Below are 24,986 nucleotides of genomic sequence, written 5' to 3'. Positions count from 1 at the left end.
TGGTGGTGGTCAGAGGGACCAGATTTCCTAGATGGGTGGGAAGGATTTTCAGTTTTACAAAAATCTGGCTATGCATGTACATGGCCCCTAAAAAACCACTGTACTGTACTATACTATACTATACTATACTATACTATACTATACTATTCTCTCTCTCTCTCTCTCTCTCTCTCTCTCTCTCTGTATATATATATATATATATATATATATATATATATATATATATATATATATATATGTACACACACACACACACACACACACACACACACACACACACACACACACACACACACACATATATATAATTAGATGCTGGCAGGAAAGGCATACATGGAATGCTGCAACTGGCATTGTGTACAGGAACATCTTTGTAGAGTAGGGACTAGAAGCCCCAAGGTCAAAGTGGGTAACGCCCCCTAAGGTGGTTGAGAACGAGCGAGCCTAGCTCCAGTGGGAAGACCCAGGACACGCTGGAGGGACTATGTTTCTCAGCTCACCAGGGAACACTTTGGGATTCCCACGGAGGAGCTGGCCCAAGTAGCTGAGGAGAGGGATGTCTGGGCCTCTTGACTTAGGTTGCTGCCCCTGTGACCCGACTCTAGATAAGTGGCATGAAAAGGGATGGATGGATGCATTTATGTCATTTTTATTTAAGCTGCCATCTTTTTTAAAATTCAATAACATTTCCATCCATCCAGTCTCTGTACCTGTCATGGTCTGTGTCTGCGTCTCCCTCATGTGTCTCCTTGTGTGCTCCATTTTCCCCTAAGAATCCCCCTTATGTGTCTCTTTGTGTTCCTCATGTGTCCCCTGGTCTTCAGCCCTCCAGATATCTCTCCCAGGTCCTGTGTTCCTTTAGTCTTCCCCAGTCACCCCTCTGCAGTTTTATAGTTTCAGCTTTTCATTTTATTAGTCTCTTTAGTGTGTTTTTTCCCACCGGTGTTTGTAGTTTTCCTTCCCCTTTAGAATATTAGTTATGTGGTTGCTTTTCTTGTTTTTAGGTTTTACTCTTAGGTCATGTTAGTTTCCTCCCTGATTAGTTATTGCTTTCACCTGGTTCTCTCCCCACACACCTGCAGCCCATCTGCCTCCCATTATGCCCCAGTGTATAAAGCCCTCTCTGTGTCTCATTATCTTGTCGGTCCATTGGTTTTGTGTCAGCGTTGTTTGTGCTCCATGTGAGCTTTTGCACCTTGTCTATAAGGTTTTGTGCTCTAAGTGAGCTTTTGTACCTCGCCTCTAGGTTTGTGCTCTGTGTGAGCTTTCGTTCTCCTGATACTCAGGACTTTGGTTTTTGGCTTCCTGCCATTTTTTTGTTCATCTCCAAAATAAAAAGGATTTTACTTTTAAAACACTCCTGCCTCGTGTCATCTGGGGTATCTGCATCTTGGGTCCTGACAACCTCCTCCTTGCTCTCAACGTGAGCAGTCTCTGGGCAAACATGTGGTGTGCACTCTGGACAGGTTCCCAGTTCATCACAGGCATAACATTTCCAGTTCTCTGAAATGCAGGTTACTAGATTACTAGCAATATTCATGCAAATGTTATTATGGCTGAGGAAGCTCAAAGTGGACTTATTAAACTGATGATGAGTAAGTGTTACTAAGAGCATGTTGGTGCTCTTGGAGACTTACCAGACTCATTCAGTGACTGCCTGTTTGTTAGTTATTAGTTCATGTCTGAAAGGGACATCAGATTTCAGCACTTGTCCACACTTTTACAGCTGCTCTCTCCAAACCATTTACTGAACCAAAGATTATTTTTAAGTGGTTCTTGCAAGCACCATCATTTACTTCAGTATTTTTTATACTTTACTACTTTTTCAACCCTTTCAAGAGACACGATACATGAGAAAAAGCATCCTTTCAGTTTCTTGTCACATAAAAGTAAACTTCATGGAGCTAAAACCACTTTAAGTTACCTTTTTCAAGCAATTCATTTAGCACTGAAGCACTTTCAACACCTTAAAAACATAAATTTCTTCCCAGTAAAGAACACTGTCAATGTGGATGCAGGTGACAGGTATTATGAATCTATGACCTGTTTCCAGCCTCAGTTGAAACATCACCTCCCTCAGTTACCATGGAGCTCGTCTGAGCTCTTTTCAGCACCCAGGGCTCCAGAACAAGGTTAACAAATAACACATACTGTACCACTTCTTAGAGTTCCTCTTCCTCCTCCAGCCAACATATTAACTCCCTCCTCTCCCCAAAGGAATTTTCATTTGACTGAGCTTATCTCAACAGAAAAGGAAATTGACTTAGAAGGTTTTCATGATTGAAATAAAGGAAATAATACATTTCACCTTCTTCTTTGTATTTCTCCCTAACCTCCCATGCTCAGACTGTTACTATTCTTTCTTCATCTTTCATTTTTGGTCTTTCTGGCTGCTTTGTGACTCTTTCATATTTTCTCCTGCTATTTGTAACTTCCTAAACATTTTCTGATATTTCTTTACAAAATGGAAAGAATACACAATGAGTACGACAGAGAGAGAAAGCGTTGACTGACATCACCTAGTGGACGTCCACTTACAGCTGATTCACAACATGCTATATGTTGAACTACACGTAACTAATTGTCGTGTTTTTTACCAATTTAAGCTGCCCTACCGCCACCATTTTTGGCCAGGGACACGTTACCGTTGGACTAATGTTTGCTGGGCTAAAACAAAACAAACATACAAAATGGTGACCATCTAATTTGGCTTGTTTTGTTTATAAATTTCATAGTCAGATGATGAAATTAAAAGACGCAGTCAGCGATTTAGAAATGTCTTTTTGTGGTGAATATGTTAATTTAGATGCTTATTTCTTTAGGACATGACAAACCAAAGCAGTTTTTATTTGAAAAAAATTGACTAATTGAAAAAGCTCTTCAGATAAGCAGTAAAATATTCCAAAACACGAGGAAAGAAGTCCAAAAGAGCTCACCAATGCTAGTTTTCCAGGGGCACTAGTAACTCGGACCGATGCAGCTCGGCCCGACCACTGTTTCCAAGGGTACGGTTCGGTATTTCCCCTCTACCTTTTCACCTATTTTTAGTCCCTGCTTCATTGAGGTACCTGGCAAGGCTGGGTCGGGCTGGCATCGTGATTCTGGCCGCCGATTGGCTAGGGGCGGAGTCACTGGTTGCTCCGTAGTTTTTTTTTTTGCCTTCTGTTTCACTGCCTGCAGCCTTTTCCTGATTCAGTCTGACAAAAAGCCATACAACTGATGAAAATGTCCAGCAACACCAACATTTTTCAAATGAGTTGTGTACCTGTGGAGCCTACAGGTTACCTTACACTTTTACTCCTCACCTCATACTATTTTGTCATGAGTAAAAATCACGTGCCAAAATGCACACAGACCTGGAAAACTTTACTGGTAAGAGCATTTTTTAAATTTAAATATATCTCAACATATATGACATTCAACATAAAAATCATTTTTGTTCTCTACTTATGAGTTTTTAGGTAATTAAATCATAATCACTGTTATTTTCCGACTCAGAGTACACCGCTGTGTTTCCTGTTTACTAAATGCGAGAACAGCATTGGACTAAAACAATCACGTGAAAGCCACTCTACTACTTTCTCATTATGTTCAAAAGAAAGTAGTGCCACATTCAAACAGCAATCAGAATATAAAAGCTACTTTAGAAGAAGAAAGTTTACTTTTGAAATTAGTACGAATGCGATATTTTTATGAAACAAACAGCTAGTTGCCACAAGCGGTGGGAACGAGATGAAACGTAGAGGCGACACTGAGCCCTGGAGTGAAACGACTTCGCCGGCATATTGGATAGGTTCTTCACTCTCAAAAACCTAATCGGAGTGAACGCAGAGTGAGCAACTATGCCTGTTTTTGTGCGGCCTACAGTTCCAACAACCGGCGTATGATCGAAAACAGATTATTTGGGATTACTATAGACTATTTTAGCCCAATGAATACATTGGGGCGACTTGTGACCCTTCCAATGTGGTGGCCTGAAGTTACATCAGCACCAATAGACACCCCCAGCCCATGTAGCCTCTAAGTTTACATGTTCTGATCTCTGTGCTTCTCATATTCATTTTCTGCTGTGCTAGACCAACAAGCAAATCAAAATCATTTATGTTCTGCTACTGGCCATCTAGATTTCTAGGCTGATTTATTGTCACTACTGTGAAATTTGCTTTCATTTTATTTACAATTTAGAATCAGATCAGAAGGGGTTTATTGCCAAATGTGCAACAGTCACAATATTGGGAAATTGCTGCGGTACTTGGTGCAAGAAAGATAAAAGATAAGCAAAATTAGAATTAAGAAAAAAACCACACAATGAAATGACTGGGAATCCATAATTAGAGAAGCAGATACTTTATACAAGTCAGTGTAGGCACTGGTCAGAGCGGGAACAAAATCTTTCTTAAATTGCAAGCTGACCTGCAGTTTTTTTTAACTGTAAATGGCTTGAACGATATAGCACCTTCTAAGATCTTACCAACCCCCAAAGCCCTTTACAGCACACCAGTAATTCACACTCACATTCACACACTGGTGAAATGATGAGGCTAGTTGTAGACACAGCTGCCATGGGACACGCTGACAAAGGTGAAGCTGCCGTACACAGGCGCCACAGGTCCCTCTGGCCACCATCAGGAGGCAAGAAAGGTGAGGTGTTTTGCCCAAGGACCCAACAACTGTTTCAGATTGAGTTGGACACAAACCGGCAACCCTCCGTTTTTTTAAACGTAAAAAAATTGCTACACTTGAGCAAGGTCTTACAACCACTGCAAGGAAGTTCAGAAGCCATGTTCAAATTCAAGACATTATGCAACCTCATATACACTCAACAAAAATATAAATGCAACACCTTTGTTTCTGCTCCGATTTTTCATGAGATGGTCTCAGACGGTCTTGGAGGTGAACCTGCTGGATGTGGAGGTCCTGGGCTGGTGTGGTTACACGTTGTCTGTGGTTGTGAGGCTGGTTGGATGTACTGCCATATTCTCTGAAACGCCTTTGGAGACGGATTATGGTGGAGAAATTAACATTTGATGCACGAGCAACAGATCTGGTTGACATTCCTGCTGTCAGCATGCCAATTGCACACTCCTTCAATGCTTGTGGCATCTGTGGCATTTTGCTGTGAGACAAAACTGCACATTCCAGGGTGGCCTTTTATTGTGGGCAGTAAAAGGTACACCTGTGCACTACTCATGATGTCAGATCAGCATCTTGATGTGGCACACCTGTGAGGTGGGATGGATTATCTCAGCAAAGCAATAGTGCTCACTATCAGACATTTAGACTGATTTGTGAACAATGTTTGAGAGAAATGGTGATATTGTGTATCTGGAATGAATTTTAGATCTTTAAGTCCATCTCATGAAAAATCGGAGCAGAAACAAATGTGTTGCGTTTATATTTTCGTTGAGTGTAGATATCATTCATAATTTCTCAACAACAGTTGCAGTTGTAGTGTAATGCTGGCTGTAGTTTTCCTAGGTTAGAGTTTCAGATGTCATCAGATAAACATCAAATCATCATTGGGTTTGGAAATATTTTTATTTCATCAGAAGTCTTCCTGGCAATGAATACATTGTCATGTTATTCAAGGCAATCCTCTATAAAGAACAGTTTTAATACCAGATACAAACCTCATAACATTTGACACTTTGATATTTTCTAATTCACTGTTGGCATTGTTGGCTCAACATTAGCCTCCAGCTTTCCTGACCCGATTTTAGATTTGAAACCAAAAGGATGCTGTGACTTCTAAGGTGTTACAAGACCTCTGAGCTGCTCCTGCCACTGGCTAACATTTTTACCTGCTCATTGCTGACTAGTGTTCAATTACAAATGCTGGCGCAGACTTGGCAACCCCGTGGGCTCATATATGATTGGCTCTAAAACTAGGAAGTATGGAGCTGGGATAGAGTGTCAGCAATTACCGTGTCTCTCTGTGACCTTTTTAAAAGAAGAAAAACTGACAACACCAATTATTGTTTTAACTTAAGTTTAATGCACTAGGTATTCGAGTACACATAACACCATCTGAGTAAAACAGAAGCACCTTTCCTCTCCTTTCAGACTGAAGAAAAGGAAAAAGAATTAAATAATCTGTATTTGTCCGCATCCTTTGTCATGGTGTAGCAGTATTTCCTGACACCTGCAACCATCACACTCAATCAAGGGCCATCTATAGTCAAAATCAGTCCATCAATAAGTAATATCTGTGGTATTAAAATCAAGCTATCGATGGAAGACTTCCTCTTTGCTCACAGGAATTCACCCGGCCTTTTAGAGCAACCTGTGTGTGACTTATGTTCCTCCGGTGGATTAAGAGTACTCAAAAGCCATTTAATTTACAATCCTCTGCGTTCCAAAGCAACACTGAAGGGACTATGTAGAGCCATGAGGAAAAAAAGCTCAGCAAGTACTGTGTTGATAGTTATAAAGCAGCCGTATTTCCAAAGAAGGGCCTATGAATAAAATGCAAACCCCTCTATTAGGGGGATGTGCCTGAACTTGAGCTGAAAGGAATGTTTTGGATTTACAAGGATCCTGTGTGTGAGGCTATGTGTGTGTGTGTGTGTGTGTGTGTGTGTGTGTGTGTGTGTGTGTTGTAAAGTGCAGCATGAATAGATGTGTTGACCCCAATCACAAACTTGCATGTGTGTGCAGGAACTGAACAAAATTTGCAAAACTTTTATCCACAGCTGCAGGCTTTTGCCATCGTGATATCATTAGCTTCATTCATACATGATTCAGCGATGAAAGATGGCCTCTGTGTACTAAACATCTGTATAAGAAATTATGCATACTTTCAGCTGACTCCAGCCGCGCTATAACTCTAGCCGTATCTGTTTTTGTCATGAGAGCCTGCCTTTAGGCTTCCTCACAAGACTGTGTTTGTGCATCACATGTGTGGTCAGAAGACGCAAGGCCATCTCCTTCAGCAAGATGCCAAGAAGGGGACATAAATCTCCCCTCAGCTCCTGGTGGGATGTCACAGAAGACGGAGATCTTAAAGGCAGCAGGCCTACAGCTCGGGGGTAGGAACACAAACATCAATCGTTGAATCCAAGGAGAATGTGTTTTGGGTCTTGTTGGATGGTTAAAAGTAGACCAGGAAGTGTGTGTGTGTGTGTGTGTGTGTGTGTGTGTGTGTGTGTGTGTGTGTGTGTGTGTGTGTGTGTGTGTGTGAGCATGCTTTGCTCTTCTCTGCATGTGTGCATGTCTTTGTGTTGATGCACACTGAGAGTTTGAATGCTTGCGTGTGTGTGGACATGCCTCTAAATATGCCTTCCTAGGCTCCCCTCTTCTGAGGTGGAAACAGGGTAATAAATAGCAGGGTATCTTCTGGCTGCAGTCCAGGAACTGAGGCCCTGGCAAGGAAGTGACTCATTTTGGTCGAGAGAAAAGAAGAGGGGGGATAAGAGGATTTTTGTGTCTCTTATTATCAGCAAGCCAAAGCAAAACCACACTGGCAGGCCAAAAAGAGAGGAGTAGTGGAGGGGAGGAAGTGGGAGGAGGAGGTGAGGCGTAAGGGAAGGTGCTTGAAGGAGGAGGAGTAGAAACTGCTGCTCTGATAGGACCTCTGCTGCTGGTATTTGGCTTTTTAGGAACTGACTTTTGACCCGGGCTGAGGGCCATGCTCGGGGCAGTTTGTTTGCCAACACCTGTGTGATGAATGCTCACCCTGCATGCTTTCAGATTTTTTTTTCAATATACAGAAAAAAAATCCTCAGTTCAGAAAAGTGTCCGTTTTACTTTTTGGTTTTCAGTTTATGTTTTTAGTGAAAAAAAGTAAAAAACTCTGACTAAGCCTTCTCTGTTTTCCCAAGCCAAAGTGTTTCAGGTAGGTAAGTAAAACACCTGAGCAGACAAGGAAAGCTATTTTATGTGTTTGTATGCACGCATGTGGCAGGATATGGATTAAGGCCTCAAAACTGGAGCTTAGAGCCAAACACTTGTAAATATGTCAGAGTATATGGACTCGCCTCGTACTTTAGTACTTCAGGAAGCCTTTCAACAAACTCATATTCAACCTAAGGCAGTGTCAGTTTTTTAGTTGACATTTGTAAATCATAATCTGTTTATGGTGAATCAGTTATTTCAGTGTCTGAGTTTATGATTAGACTGCAGTTGTAAAAAATGCCGCTGCTGTAAAAAAAAAGTAAGGCGCGAACCGGAAAAGCTTCTGCCGATCACAATTCAACAACGGATTATGAAAGAACGGATAATGCTCGAAACGCGCAGATTCTTCCTGATGTTGACGTCATCATAGAGTGCAATGTTCTGTGACTCTTAAAAAACAGTAAAAACGCTGAAAAATGCTGGCAGCGAAGGGCTTTTCTGACCAGGAAACGGCTGGCAGTGAATGAGTTATGGAATTTTTTTTAAGAATTTGCTCTACATGTCAGTCTAGCCAGGTTCCACCGGCTGATCAGTTGTTTTGTGCCTGGCCAATCCCAATGCTCTACATATATTGGGCGGAGCTTAATGCTAGAGCTAGAAAAACTGTAAAGATGACGTTAGCTCATGAACCCGTTACACCCGTTTGAAACGGCTTTGGTATCAACTTTGGACGACTTAGATTCAAGATTTTCTTTGAGACATTAGCAGATAAAGTTACTTAAGCAATTTATTTTCAACAAGGATGTTTTTGCTTCTTCTTTGTTGGTGTATGGCGGATTGCCCCATTCACTGATTCCCGTAGCGATGAATCAGTCCAGTTTGCTGCTGTCATTGGTTTTACCACAGTTCAGTTGCGCACGGAGACAGTTTGAAAGACAACTGTAGATTCCGCCCCATGAATGGGTTATTTTCATGGTCAGCCATTATATTTATTAGAACACATCTCATTTCTATGAACTGAGGTCACTCACAAAACCATCTACATTGAGTAAGATAGGATTAGCTTAAATGTTTTACATAAAACAACTTAAACATGGCTGGAATCTCCCTTCAAGTCAGGTCAGTCTATTTAATTCTGGGCCCAGAGGGCTGGAACGTTTTAGCTAGTTTCAGCAAATCTGATTTCAATGAGCAGGTCATTAACAGGCTTCTGTAGCACCGGATGGGTTGCTGCACAGGTGATTCAACCACTGAATCAGGTGTGTTGGAGCAGAGAAACCACTAAAACATACAGGCCCTTCAGGCGTGGAATTGAATACCCCGGCAACACAGAAAAAACAGCCACTGATCTTGAAGTTAAAAAAACTTTTTTTTAAAATAAAATAAAGCAACAAGTTTCCCCTTTAATGCATTTATGTCTCGGTTAAATCCACTGGAGTAAGGTGAGTTTCTTATTCTTATCAGCGTTACACATCCGGTCTGAGGGGTCTTTAACTTCATAATCATAAGTCACACAAGGAGAAATCTCCACTGTTAATCAATGAACATTTACCACCACTTGGTCCCATCTGAGTTTCCAGGTGGGCGTTCGGGATGGCAGACCTTTGTTCTGTGTGTGTGTGGAAAAGCACACACTGTCAACATGAGAGAGAAAAGCTAATATTTACCACGTATGGCCTCGGCTTTAATATTAGCTAGAGGCACTAGTGGAGGGAGATCAGAACTTTGACTCTGGACTCCTCAAGGATTTATTTTTAACTTTGCTGCTTTATTTGACAAGAAACAGAAGAAGGAATCACATTTAGAATAAAGTAAATAAGAGATCAAAAGCAGGTTTTCAACAGTTTAATGTGCTTATAGCAGTTATGCTTCCATGGAAAGCAGGTTTCTGCATCTTTCTTTATCATTAATGGGATTTTCATGAGTTGGTTCTGTTTTCTTGTGCAGAAAATAGATTACATGCAAAGTAACATTTTTGACTGAAATATTACTTTTAAAATCAGGTAGAATTTATAAAAATAGGAATATTTAATGGAAAAGTAAAGACAGTCATTATAAGAATTTATAGAAAATATCCCAAAACAAAAAAGCTGTTTAATCCTGGGATGACTTTGTAAATGTAGACTTGCACTTGCAGTTTAATAAATGCATTACAGAAACACTGTAGACCTCTGCCTCTTACCCTGCAGAGTTTAATGCAGAAAAAAACCATCGCTGTCCATTTTTCTCCTCGTGGCTCAGCAGAGTTCACATTTAAGAAATACTGGCAAGTCTGCTGTCTCAGGAAAGGACTCCAGACGAGTTCATGTCCAAGCATCTTGACATAATACTGCATGAAATCGCCGGAGGATTTCACATGAGTCAAGCTATGGGGCTCTGGCATGGGACCCACATCAATATCCTACTCATGCTGGTGGCCAGGTGTTGAGGGGAAATTCTCAATCGAATATTGTGTCCAACTTTGTGGGAGCTTGGGGAGCTGTTTCTTGTGTGGATATTTATTTCACCGCCTCACTATGCACCCTGTCTCCTCTCCTTCCGTCTTGTATTTGGCATTCCTCTGATCCGGGCCGAGTGCAGTCTGCTGTGGCTCCCACTTGCACACCTGCTGCAGAGAAACAGCTGTGATCCGGCACAACATCATTAGTGCAGCTGAAAGAGAAGGATAGGCCTGCATGGTTGGGTCCCCCCCCCCTCCCCGTTTACTGGCCTTAAGAGTTCAACTTCAGGGCATCTTTACAATAAACATTTTTATGATATAGATGTGCAAAGGCAGCCATCCCCTCTTGCCAAAGCTCCTGAATGTGTTCATCTGGGTTGTTCGCAAAGTTGTACAGTAAACGGCTTTAAGAAAAGTGGACATTTGGTAAAACATGAAGAAGGCTGAATGTCAGACTGTCTGACTTAAAAAAGGCTTTGGCCCGTGCAGGCAAAGCATCACCTCCTGGCACGTGACCAGAAGTCTCATCAAGTTACACATTTACAAGCAGTCAAGAAGTGTACAAAGTATACTGCTGCAATCAATATGTCCTTCATGCATGTGGAGGACAAGGAGAGAGGAAATGCTTCCATTGATTTGTGAATATACTGGAGTATAATCGTCCCGTAAGAGCATCTGTGCTTCCAGAAAAGAGATGAGAGAGATTTGACTCCTGCGGGTACCAAGGGCTGCTCTGGAGAGCAGATGTCAGGCTACAGGACCGAGTTTCCGCTGTAAAAAATGCATCTGAACACATTCTTTTGCCCTGTCGTAAAAGTGTCCTTTTAACAAGAACTCATTACTGTACATTTTACAAAACATATCTGTGGCTCAAACAGTGCAGATTTATGGGAATTGAGTCTTTTTCCCGGCTGATTGTGTCATCACTATCAGCTGCATGGTGTTACATAGATTTCCAACATGTTTCACAACTGGTGGTTGAGTTCTGACAGATTGAGGTTTTGCATTTTTAAGACTAATGATCTGCAAATGTTCTCCAGGATTACCAAATACAGCAAACCTTTGAATGGACACTTTTCAAACCAGTTTAATTAATTCTCACCTATATAAAGATTTCTATGAAACAGGAGAGTGAAAGCTGTTTAGTTATCACTTACCCTAAAAGACAGGAAATAATGTTTTTTCTTGTGTCTAGTATGTCAATATTTGCATCTCAGTAAACACTGAAAACTCAAGACAGCCACCACAGCTAACACACACACACACACACACACACACACACACACACACACGCACACACACACGCACACACACGCACACACACACACACACACACACACACACACACACACACACACACACACACAAATAGTCCTACAATTCTTTTTTCATTTGGTGAACTTGCATGAGAAGATGCGTGGAATGCTTTTGCTGCTGTGTCGAGTTTTACTGCCTTCCCCTGTGGGAAGGGAGCTAACGGATACAACGCCTGTGTTACGTTACACGCCATTTACACATCCAGTGGAAAGCTGGGGTCAGAGTCACAGCGTTATCCATCTGTTACTAAAATATCTCATGAAACTTTTTAGGCATTTAACATCTTAGTCCACACTGCATGCACACAAACAACCCATTACCTTTTTGTGTCAACCTAATTCAAGATGGCAGCCACAGCTAGTCTAACTGAGCAAACACAAAAATACCACAGCTCAGTAAAATTTAGATCACACATCATGTGGGATGACGTTATTTTTAAGATTTGACTATAATATTGGTAAAATGTTCATTTACTGCTCAGCTTTAAAAGTTTTCAACCATTTTTAGTTTAAAAACCCTGAACCTTTTATGCAGCTTTAAACAGATATATCAGGTGATTTTTATAAAAGTACTTTTTAAAAAGGGAATTTATTTAAACCATAATTGCCAAACTTCTTGAATCTTACATGGTGGTGCAGTGGTTAGCACTGTTGCCTCGCAGCACGAAAGTTGCAGGTTCTAAACTCGGCTGCGGCCTTTCTGCGTGGAGTTGCGTGTTCTCCCCATGCATGCGTGGGTTTCCTCCGGGTACTCCGGTTTCCCCCACAGAACACAACATGCCCTATAGGTTATAAATTGTAAGTCGCTTTGGATAAAAGCGTCTGCCAAATGAATAAACATAAACATAAACATACATAATCAAAGTTCAAATTTCCAGATCCATGTTAAAGGTTGTAGCTTGTAAGGTTCTGCAGGGTCAAGGGTGAGCTAGTGGCACCCTCAAATCACGCTTGGATCCCCACCACCGAACTTCTCTTTTCCTGACAGCATGCTAACTAGTGGCGCTAGAGCCATGCTGAGTGTGCTAGCTTGGCTGCTGTTTTTGGCAGTAGTGCAGGAAGATGCAATGGTCTACAGGTCCCAGGAGAATGTAGCCTATTTTTTGAAACTGTAGTTTATTTTACATCCAACCTATGATCATATCACATTTACCAGGCCCTGCAGTTTGTGTGGCAACTTTCCATGTTGTCCTTCCAGTTCACTATTTTTCTCATCACAAACAATTTGCACAATTTCAACATAGCCACGTTAGTTGGAAACACGTGTAGGGCTCAGACTTTTGCTGCAGCCCTAAAGAACGCAACTGTCCACCACTGGGACCACAACGTTGAAGAAAATACAGCTAATCACTGCGTAGCACCAATGTTTTGACAAACGCTAACACCTCCAAACACGTCATTAGGTAACATTAGCAGGACACAGTGGTTCAGTGATATCAGGAGAGAATTTAAGTTATTTATTAGGATTTTTGACAAAATGCCTTTGCTAAACAGAATCTGAATCTTGTTGAGTCTAGCCATTTGGTTTACAGAAAACTCGTTCGCAAAAAAAAAAAAAAAAAAAAAAAAAAAAATTCCAAAAAGAAAATGTCTACACTCCAGTGACCACTTTTTTTTCCCCACCACACTGGATGCCGGCGTTTATATCATAATTTAACGACCAGAGTTAAAAACCCAAAGCATTGAATAGTCTTTAACCCCAGTGGAATGAAAACCAACAACAATTTCCAACATATCACACTAGGATGGCTGTATCATCTCAGTTTACAGGTATACCATAACAGTTATTAAAGAGCTATTTTATAGCAGGGCATTGATGAAGAACGTTGCTTTTGGCATTGCTAACAAACCCTGCCTACACACCCCTTTGGCCAAAGAAGCAAGTCTCAATCCACACATAAACTCCAGATTCATGTTGATCAGTTCAGTTAAAAAAAGAGATTAAATATCAAACATTCTACTCATCTGAAAAATGCTCACATGCTCATTTTAATTTTAAAGTTTTACATATTTTTTATTTGAAGTCTTGTTTCAAAATGAAACAGCCTGCTTAGACAACAGCTTCTTGCAGTGGATCCCTGCCAGAAAAATCAATCAGTCACCATACACACAGGAAGGAAGCCGGTGCAGGAGGGAGATACTGCTCCTGATGACATGTCTCTGTGTGTCTGGACCAGAGGGGGAAGTAACCGGATATTTAAACAGAGATAAGAGTGTATGCCAAAGGGGCCGGGATTGGATATGACTGAAACCCATGGCAACTGGCCGTGGCTATCGGATGTGGAAAAGTAAATATTAATGCAGTCGTAGCATGTTTTAATGCTGTAAATTAAAAGCTCATGCAACATTTATGAGATATTATACAGGAGGTTGTTTTCTGCCAAAGTTTCATGAGTTATTTCCTCTGCGTCTTTTGCAGGGTGCTTGTTAAAATAAGGATTCGATAACAAGTATTTTAACTCATCGGGTTCTCAAAACTGAAATCATATATGCTTTGTTTCCAAATAAGAACATTTACTGTGATGATGTCGAAGATGAAAATAGCATTTACGGCTTTAGCAAGAGGGGAGAACTAAAGAGCACAATAGTGTTTTCCCAGAGAGACGTTACAGAAAATAAAAACATTGATTTATTAAATTCTAACTCTTTTTCGTTTAGTCGTATTGTACCTAATACTGATGTAATCTACTTTTCCCAGAGTGGCACTGAATTCTCTGAAAAAGCAGGTCCAAGCTTGTTGCATCCACCTGTGAGATAGATACTAACAGTTGAATCACAGCCGGTATTGTGACTGGATGGCATTTGGCCTGTTGAGGATAATGTGTCTACAGGAATCGACTCTTATCATCATCTCTTATCTACCTGTCTGATAACGGATTTTCTGCAGAGCGTCCCTTCAGACACTAACTGACATCTGTGATATGGAGATATGTAGCACTGATTCTTCAATGTTTCTACTGTGAAAGTTGTGCAATAATACGAGCTGAAGTAATATTTAAACACTGTCTTATGGAGGAAAAATGCATACATACATGCATTTTGTCCTTTCTTTTTTCTTTACATATAGTTTAGTTGGCACACATAATGATTTTGAAGCACTTTATTTTTACTATTGCTCTGGAGTCGGACTTACGAATACATGATTCCAAAATAGAAACTGTATTTAAGTTTTGACCTTGTCAGATAAAATTTAAATCTAATTTTGAATGAAGTATTTTATTGTTTTAAAACTTCTTAATTATGCATTAATAAACTCCATCAGTACACTACAAATAAAAGCTAAAGGATATTTAATATTAGGGCAAAGTGGACTGTTTTCATTGTCCTTGGCAGAGCTCTCTTTTATTACACTTAAAAATGGTGTAGGACCTAGCTTTTGTGTATTAATGAATTTCACACACCTTATGCATCCCTATCACACTTGTAAAAATCATCCTCTTATATCTCCTGTTCTGACAGAAAACCAGTACTGTCTATATCTATCTATCTATCTATCTATCTATCTATCTATCTATCTATCTATCTATCTATCTATCTATCTATCTGTCTATCTGTCTGTCTGTCTGTCTGTCTGTCTGTCTGTCTGTCTGTCTGTCTGTCTGTCTGTCTGTCTGTCTGTCTGTCTGTCTGTCTGTCTGTCTGTCAACTTTGGAAAACACATTAGCATTAAACATGTTTTTCATGCCTCTGAACAACCTTCTAACATAGTATTGCTGTAAATATATTGTGGACATAAAAAAAAAACGTCTTGGACCGAAAGCAATTATTGGACCAGTGTTAAATTTGACAAGAAATTTTATTTTAGTTTTAGTTTTTTGACTAAAATTCTTTTATCTAAAACACTGTGGGATTGTGTCCTTGAGCACCAGATTGGACAGTGATGTGGACTACTTTTACCCTGGCCAGCCAGACTCATCCTCTGTTTAATTCTGCACAGAGAAAGAGTCTGGGAACTCACAGGCAGAGAGGCACTTGAGGGGCGTGACTAGGCAGCTCAGAAATAACCAATCAGAAAAAAGACGGAAATGCCGACTGTACCTCGCGACGCTGTAGTTCTTTAGCTGTAGTAAAAAACAGGCATCTGGTAACGACGCAAACATCTTTTATTTTATAAGAAATGCTTTTAGCGCTTTACTTGTTGTGGTTTTAAAGACATTCAAGTCATTTAGAACAGAGGAAAGAGCTGCAGCAAACTCCGCCGCTGTCTCCGTTGTTTATGAGAAACCGAGTGACGCTGTTTGTGACGTCTGCTGTAGTTTTTTAGCTGTTGTCAAAAATGGCGTCTGGCGACAGCACAAACATCTTTATATACAAGAAAGGCTTTTGGCGCTTCTACTTGCTGTTTTAAAAATGTGTTCAAGTCATTTAGAACAGTGGAAAGAGCCGCAAGGAACTCCACTTCAGTCGCCATGTTTATGGCAAACTCGGCGTTGTGGTGTGTGATGTACGCAACTCAGCACTGATTGGCTCGGTTAGAATTGTCACGGGGTGGGGTTATTTGAAAAGGAGAGTTCCCAGACTCTTTCTCTGTGCAGAATTAAACAGTGGAGGAGTCTGGCAGGCCAGGCTAGACTACTTTAGGAATGACAAACATGTTTTCATCCTTTAATAAAAAATAAGAGGATACTCAAGACTCATACAGAATTTCCCTTTTTTACTTTCAGAAAGTACAGATAAATTGTTATTTCAATTTTCAATTCAAGTTTATTTATATAGCGCCAAATCACAACAAGAGTCGTGTCAAGGCACTTCACGTAGTAAACATTCCAATACAGGTTAGTTTATTAAGCCAATCAGAAAAATGTTTCCCATATAAGGAACCCAACAGATTGCATCAAGTCACTGACTAGTGTCAGTGACTTTACAGCAATCCTCCTACTAACCAAGCATTTAGCGACAGTGGAGAGGAAAACTCCCTTTTAACAGGAAGAAACCACCAGAGGATCCTGGCTCAGTATAAGCAGCCATCCTCCACGACTCACTGGGGATCGAGAAGACAGAGCAGACACACACACACACACACACACACACACACACACATACACACACACACACACACACACACACACACACACACACACACACACACACACACACACACACACACACACACACACACACACACACACACACACACACACACACACACACATATATACACACACACACACCAGGTAATGTTTCTATGGTTAGTGAATATTCTATTTGGTGAGAGATAAACTTTATTGTATTTATCCTAGTGAATCTATAATTAAACGGGTAAACTAATAGTAGCACATTCAATGTCAACGAAAGTAAAATGTTATTATCAGGAGAGGGAGAATGTTTATGTGGTTAACAACAGTGTTCAAGCCGATTGCCCCATCCATGAGGCCACCATAGTTCAGCAGAACATCATTGCAACATCTTCTGGGGAGAAAAACACTTATAGAAAAAATAAAGATAATAGCTGAAATAACAGGAAATAAGGCAACTAAAGAGCTAACTGTAGTAGAATTTGGAAAGTGGTAATTATGTCCTCCAGCAGTCTAAGCCTATAGCAGCATAACTACAGAGATATCTCTGGTTCCACAAGAGAGGAGCCTGATAACTAAAAGATCTTTCTCCCATCCTATTTTTAGATATTCTGGGAACCACCAGTAAACCTGCAGTCTGACAGCGAAGTGCTCGGTTAGGAACATATGGAACAATCAGGTCACTGATGGAGCTTGATTATTAATAGCTTTATATGTAAGAAGGAGGATCTTAAAATTAATTCTGAATTCAACAGGCAGCCAATGTAGGGAAGCTAAGCCAGGAGAGATATGATCTCTCTTTTTAATTCTCATCAGAACTCTAGCTGCAGCATTTTGGACAAGCTGAAGACTTTTAACTACTTTCTATGGACTTCCTGATAGTAATGAATTACAGCAATCCAGTCTTGATGAAATAAATGCATGATGGTTAATGGTTTAATTATGTGAATCATAAAACACAAACACCCAATGCACAGAATGAGATTTAAAGATGCCAAACAAACCATGACAACAGATCAGAACTATTACTATGATGCTGTGAAGATCAAACTGTAGAGAAGACAATGGCAGAATCAAGAAGCCTCTCAGAAGGTGAATGTGAAACATGGAGGGGCAGAGGGCACCATGAAGTATTTGTTCAACAGATGGGCTTTAAGCTGATGCTGCTGCTGCCCATCAGTAGCCCCCACATAAAGACACCATCTACCTTTCATTTACTTCCAAAAGCTGGCGAGGCTGCAATTCAACCTCCCCTGGCCATGGGATCCGATGATGCTATGCAAAAGGATTTGTGGCAACTGGATCTGTTTGGCAGAGGCACAGGAATTTTCATTACAATGATCTTGGGTGTGGTGCGCCAGGAATGCATCCTCAATAGGACTGAGAGAAATACTCAAAGTAAAAAAGACGACAGGACTCTGTGGCGGGTCATATTTCCTCACAGTCTGTTGCTTTGTCTAATATGCATTCATCCCTACTTATCTCTTGTTTCTCACATGGGCTTTTGGACAAACAGTCAACCACTCACCTAATGCTCGTGAGCAGTGTAACAGGAACATATCCATTTTCTTTACCACCTGGGGCTTTTTGCTTTGTTTGGTGTTTTACAAATTCGCCACATAATGAAGTGCAACTTGTAATGAAAAAGTCATTAATCCTTTCAGTAGCTGCACGTAGATATGGGTACCTTTGACATTTGAATCGATACGGTACCAATTCCCAGTACCTACAAATCAATACCGGTACATAATGGTACAAATTTTCTATACTTTTTAGTGTTTAATACTTATTTTAATCACTGTGTAATTAAATATATATTATTTTCCCAATATATAACCATATTTGATCAATATCATGATAACACACAACTGTTTGTATTTTATCATCGTAGTGTTGTACAAAATTCTTCAATATGAAAAACTTTAACAACTGTTTCTAAATGACGCAAAAACAAACCTAGCTCCATGTACTCCTAATCCTTTTCTATGCCCTCTGGAATAACTCTGATGAGGAGATCATGTATTAAACTACAAATGAAACTAAAGCCAACTTTGATACCATACAACAGTTTATATTATAATATTGTGGTGTTTTACAAACTAAACCCAGCTCCATGTACTCCTATTCCTCTCCTTTCTCCTCTGGACAAACAGTGTGATGGTGGGTCCTTGTGGTTTTATATACTGTACAGTACACTGAAGCAAACATCTTCGCTGTGAACTAGAGCTTGTATCAACTAGTCGACTAGTCGGGTAGTCGACTTCACTTCTCTGTGGTGACTTTTTATGTCTTTCATAGACTAGTCGCTATCACGTGATAATGACCGACAAGATTGAGAGGAAATGCAGGAAGATAATGAACAGAGACAGGACAGAAAAATGGTCAAATAGAAACAAGTTAGTTTTTGTACCTGGTGGTTGCAACAAACAGACACCATTGAAGGTCATCAGAAGTGAGGAACAGAAAATGAAATAATTATTTTAATGTTTAGAGCAGCAGGAACTCTGAGAGGCTGCAGGCACATCAGTGAGTTAGCGGCCGTTGCGCGGGGGGGGGGGGGGTGAGGGGGGTGGAGGGGGGGGGGAAGCAGAAGCAGGGGAACAGTAAAGATGCAGCAACTACTGTTGTTAAAAGAAATGTGTTTAACTTAGAAAATGTGTGCGCAATTTTAATTGTCAAAAACTCCAGCGAACCGTGTTCCGGCATTTGTTTTGCCTTTAGTGAATTTTAGGTTGATGTCAGTATTTGCATTCCGGGAACGTTTGATTTACAAATTAAGCACTGGGTTGGGGTGAGGGGAAGGTTAAATAGCAACAGGGTAAAGGTCACAATTCGGTGAAATCTCCGTTTTACAGCGGGCGTCAAAAAGCGACGCGCCTCCCGACGTGTGTCGGAAAAAACCGCTTGGTCACCCATCGTCAGTTTTAGCCGCTTCAGCTGTATGACGTCATCAGCGACTAGTCAAAGTCGACTAGATTTTCATTACTTGATTGTCGACTTAAAAAAAGAAAAAGTCATGCAGCCCCTACTGTGAATTAAGTTTACACATCATTAGCTATGTAAACAAAAACTAAACTATTAAGCTAAAGTTTTCTTAAACAGTTTATTTAGCCTCTGGAGAAGATTAAGATGCCTCATACTCAGATCGTTGTCGCTGGTTTCATCATCACCCCATCACCCATTTAGTGAAGTGAAGCCAAACTTTAGAGCGCGTTTGCTTTCTTCTAGTCAGAATTTTGGCATTCCGAAGAAAGCGAACGCACCATTAGCTGAACGGAAGCTAACAAATCAAGCTAACGGATTTACCTACTGGAGCAAATTAAGGTGATGATGCCTTATGTAACGGAATTAAATGACTGTTTTTTCCCCTCCTCTGCACAGAACTAGTCTGCATGAGATATGGTCTCAAGGTCTCATGCAGTCGCTTCTAACCTGCTTATTTTCAGCTCAACAGAAGAATGAAGAAGAACTCTTTTCTTTAAATCAAGGAACTCTAATTTTAATAAAGCTAATCCAACCAAGTGTTAGTCAATAAATAAGATGTGACCGATCTGTGAAATCAAAATATTAATTACTTTATTATGGTCCTATAGAGCTCCGGACCCCACGTGACTCTCAGTTAGAGGACGCCATTTTGGCATGCAAAAAAGGTAAACAAACACGGATGTAACCATGAACATGAACGGGATCCGCTTGGATTTTACTTCGTCGGAGTTTACTTCACACTTTAAAACAGAAGAAATTGTTTTATATAGTCAGAAATGAAATAGACTAAACATCTCCGACCCTTACCGTGCCCCTGGGATACTTTTTAAAAACGCCAGAAGCTGTCGGAGCGGACTTCTTACCGGCACAACACTGGACCAGGCCGGGGAAACCCCTTGGGATTCCCCCGGCCGGAGGAGCTGGGGAGAGGTCTGGGACTCTCGACTCTACTGCCCGCTCCGACGCCAGAAGCTGTCGGAGTGGACTTCTTACCGGCACAACACCGGACCTGACCGGGGAACCCCTTGGGATTTACCCGGAGGAGCTGGCTCCGGCGGCTGGGGAGAGGGAAGTCACGCTACTGCCCCCGCAACCCGACTCCGGATACGCGGATGAAAATGGATGGATGGACGGACAAATAACAGATTTACACGTAAGTAGTCTCGGTGAGACAGATAATAGCAATCCAAAGTGCTTTTTATGTGTGATCTGACAATTGATCAACCATTGCTTAAAAATTAAATACAGCTTAGCCGGTTAATTGCTGTCATCATAAAACACGGAAACGGCAACACGCAGAACTCACGAGGCAACGTTTTACGTGATGTTTACTTGCTGCTATGAGTAATAAGACAGAAAAAGCCACGCCAAAATAAGTTTAGGAAGCCCACTAAGAATCATAATAAAAGCATTTAAAATAAATACCACACACAGTTGAGGAAACGTTGGTTTGAGTACCTGATATGAAGTGGTCGCTGCATAAGCGAAATCCTTTACTCTCGGGATCCCACAGCTTCATTTTCGCCCGGTCACTAGTGCGTTTTATTACAATGATCCAACGTTTGCGGCGCTCCGAATCTTGGGGAATCCTGTAGATGGCTCATTCCTTATGTCGTCCGCGTCTGTTCTGCATCCTGGGGCACAACAGGAATCTACCATATTTCCCGTTTGATTGAGTTTTCTGACAATAACAAATAGTCCAGCTGCCGGCTTCCGCATGCCAATATGGCGCCGTTTCGATTTGAACTGTTGCATGCCGGGAGAAGTGACGTCAACTCCCGGAGCTCTATAGGATATGAAGGTACTATGACTTTAAATGTTCCAGTAGGACTGATTTCATGTAGCGTTAAAAGACATGACGCATTACTTTCACTGATCCAATCAGAATCGGACAGATCTGATGGAGGCGTGGTTTTGATGGTGTTTGGTAAAACCTGTCAACTTTTCATTCAACCATAAACCATAACATCCGAAGTATAAAACTATGCCCACGTCATCTCTAACGCCAGTTCAAAGCGTTCTGGAGAAAGCTTCGGAGTGGCCAATCCATAACTCTCCTCTTTAACCAAAAGAACAACGATGAGCTGGAAAATTCGTTTTTGTTCCAACTGCTGCAACGATTCCTTTCAGAATAAAAGCTGAACCATCAAGACCCAGGCTCGAGTCTCACCAGATGCCAACAAATTGTCGTAACCCATAAGTATCTCACAGACTGCTCTGGTCGGCAACCGCTGCTTTTCCTACCTGCTCGGTTCCAAGAAAGGTCAAGCTGGACCTCGACACTCCTGATCTAACAAGGGCTTCCTGAAGGGTAGGCAGACCGGCAAATGGCGTTGAATGTGCTTATGAATCTCCTAACTAAAGCTTAACGTGAAGACATCACCTTCAGTTCCCATCAGAACTAATCGCAGCTTCGGATTTGCTGGTTCTGATCAACATCACACGTCATCCATTCACCGTCTCATCCACCTTAGTTACACCATACATTTAGTGCTTAAAGTTAGTCTAGTTTAATTTGATAGTAATAAAATTCTTAACTTTTAAACTTGACTCTCTCTCTCTTCTGTTGTCTCTGAGTGAATACGAAGCTGTTATCTAATCCCTACATTAAAAAGTTCCAATCTTCTGGTTTAAAAAACCTCACATCCGTAAGGTGGATTTCATATTTCCTATGGAATCCGACGCCTTATGGCTTATTAAATAATATGTAATTTAAATCATTACACTTACTTAGATCATTGTTGCTGGTTTCATCATCACCCAGTTACCCATCCCATTTAGTGAAGTGCAGAGGCGGTTTTACCATTAGGCATAGGTAGGCGGCCGCCTGGGGCCCCCTTGTGTTGGGGGGCCCCCTAGCCCTGACCGCCAGCACCCTCACAACACAGATTCAGAGACGTGCTGAGTTTGTCATCCAAAATGCTCCGTTTTATAACTGTTGAATGGCTGATCAGATTCAAATTATTCCAACGGTTTCTAAAAGTACATAAAAGCAGCTTTCCAACTATCTATAGCATGAAGCAATCAGAGTTAGAGAAAATATCGCTACGAGGGGAAATCCTGCTGTACAGCCTGATTGAAACGGAGCACAGTGCCGCGGTGAAAGTGGATAACGGAACGGGGAAGCTAATTAGCATAAAAAACCTGCATGAAATTCTGGAAATGCCTTAAAGAAAATCAACAAGATCCATTAGGTGTCCCAGAAGGCTTATATCTGAAGACAGTGACCACGAAGAAGGACAGATCTCCGGTGAACCAGGATATGAACGTTTGTTCAGTCTTTATTTTTTTATTTGAACAACCCTCAACTATTTGCTAATTGTAAGATTCAGCTTCATTCCAGCATTATTTATCTTTTTACCATAAATAATTACATTTGCTAAAACAAAAGTTTTTGGTATGGCAGTGCACGGTGTGCCAGAGAAGCACCCCATGGCAGTGTGAGGTGTGTAGGACTCTGCCTGCAGCTGGAGAGAAACTGCTTCAAGGTCTACCACATCAAATAAAAACGTCTGAAAGTTTACAAAAATAAATGGTCTTAAAAAATGCTAAAAAAGATACCAAGGTTCACACTTTTTAAATAATAGATGCATTTCAGTTCAAAGTTTAAATTGTTTGCCCAGTAATTTTGAAGTTCCTGTTCAGTAATAAATGTAAAATATTCAAATTTGTTTTTTTGCTTTTTTCACTTTTAAGCTGATTTTTTAAAGGCTTTAATAGAAATAAATTCTAAATACAAACCATACACTAAAAGCTGAGGTTGTTCTGAAAGAGTTACACACACTTTGTACTTTTTATTACAATTTTACAGCCATAAGATTAAAAACATACCAGGCAGCCCTGTTATAATTATGGTCATAAGAGGGTTATTAAGACGGCGATGCACAAACAGGAAGTGATTGGTAGTCATTCCACTCCAATCCAGTTGGTGGCGGTAATGCACCAAACTGTTGTTTGCCAAGTGCCATAAGACCACAAATAATTAAAAGAAGAGAGGCGGGAGCGTTCGTAACAAATTCAAAGCGATAGTCAAAACATGAAGCATGACACTGAGTTATCCTAGTGGCTCCAATAAGAGAAAGAAGCAGCATGCTTCATAAAAGCTTTTATTTTCACTTCTGAAAGTGACGTCGTTTCTCGATGTAAACATCAAAAGGAAGCAGAAAGGAAAGACAATGGAAAATGTTTCAAGGGAGGAAAACATAGACCAAAATGGACAATAGAAAAATAAATAACTAAGGCTAAAGCACAGGAGCACTGACAGGGAAAAGAAAGCATAGCAAATATTGAAAGCACTCAAAGGGCGGGAAAAACAGGAAAAAAGAGAAGGACTAATAAAAAGGGAAAATAACTCGTGTCAGAAGAGGGGGGAGTTTCGCAAATCCAGTTAAAGGTAAGATTGTCGAAAATTTAGTGTATGGGGCCCCATGTCTGTGTTCGCCTTGGGCCCCCAAATTGCTAAATCCGCCCCTGGTGAAGTGGACCCAAACTTCAGAATGCTTCCTCTCTGCCATGCTGCTTTGTTTACAGCTCGCCCACAGGGACTGATGCGAGCGGCACGGTTACCGAAACAAGGCACCGTTTCATATGACATGATTTGGTACTCAGTCGGTTCAATGGAATTCGGTCTGTGCCTTAAAGAGTACAGAATTCGGCACCAATCCCTAGCTGCATTGCACTAAACAACACCTTTTGATCATTGTAATGTCCAGAAATGGTCAGTTTTTAAGTACAGTTTGACCCCTCCAATATCTGGTCGACACGGAGACAGGAGTCTGCATGTGCTGCCTTTAATCTGCCGGGTTCTGCTATTCCATCAGCTGGGCCTCTCTACAGCTCGGAACACATGATAGCAAAGTGTCAACAATACTGTTCCCTTCTCAAGGCCCTTCTGGGCCAAGCCTGCCTCGTTATCTAGGCCGGACCGGACTGTTAATAGGGGGACTTCTTCAGCTTATATGAGTCAATCATTCGTATAATAATAATAATAATTATGTTTTGATTAATCTGTGATTAAACCAATAAGGTTTGATATGTGCTTGAATTACTGGAATGAAATGAATTATTACATTGAAAGATTTGTATATGGATCAGTAATGTTTGATATGACAAGGCCAACATAATCTACACTCACACAAGGTTCATTAGAGATAAATTAAAGTTAAGTTAAACGCATGACACATGGATATTTCTTTACCCAAGATCAGAGCATCCGGTATCTGAGAAGGCACATTTTCTGAGGTTGTCTTGGTAATATTCCTTAACATGTCAACCTCCGATTGGCCACACAAATCATAATATGAGAATATTAAAACAGAATCACTCCGGTGATTCAGCAGCCGGAGTCACATTCCAGCTTCTCATCATGCAGCATTCGTTCTAGAGAGCGCTTCGGAA

This window comes from Nothobranchius furzeri, chromosome 1, assembly GCF_043380555.1.
Source record: "Nothobranchius furzeri strain GRZ-AD chromosome 1, NfurGRZ-RIMD1, whole genome shotgun sequence".
NCBI classification, from domain to species: domain Eukaryota; kingdom Metazoa; phylum Chordata; class Actinopteri; order Cyprinodontiformes; family Nothobranchiidae; genus Nothobranchius; species Nothobranchius furzeri.
Note: the sequence above shows the minus strand (reverse complement) of the source record.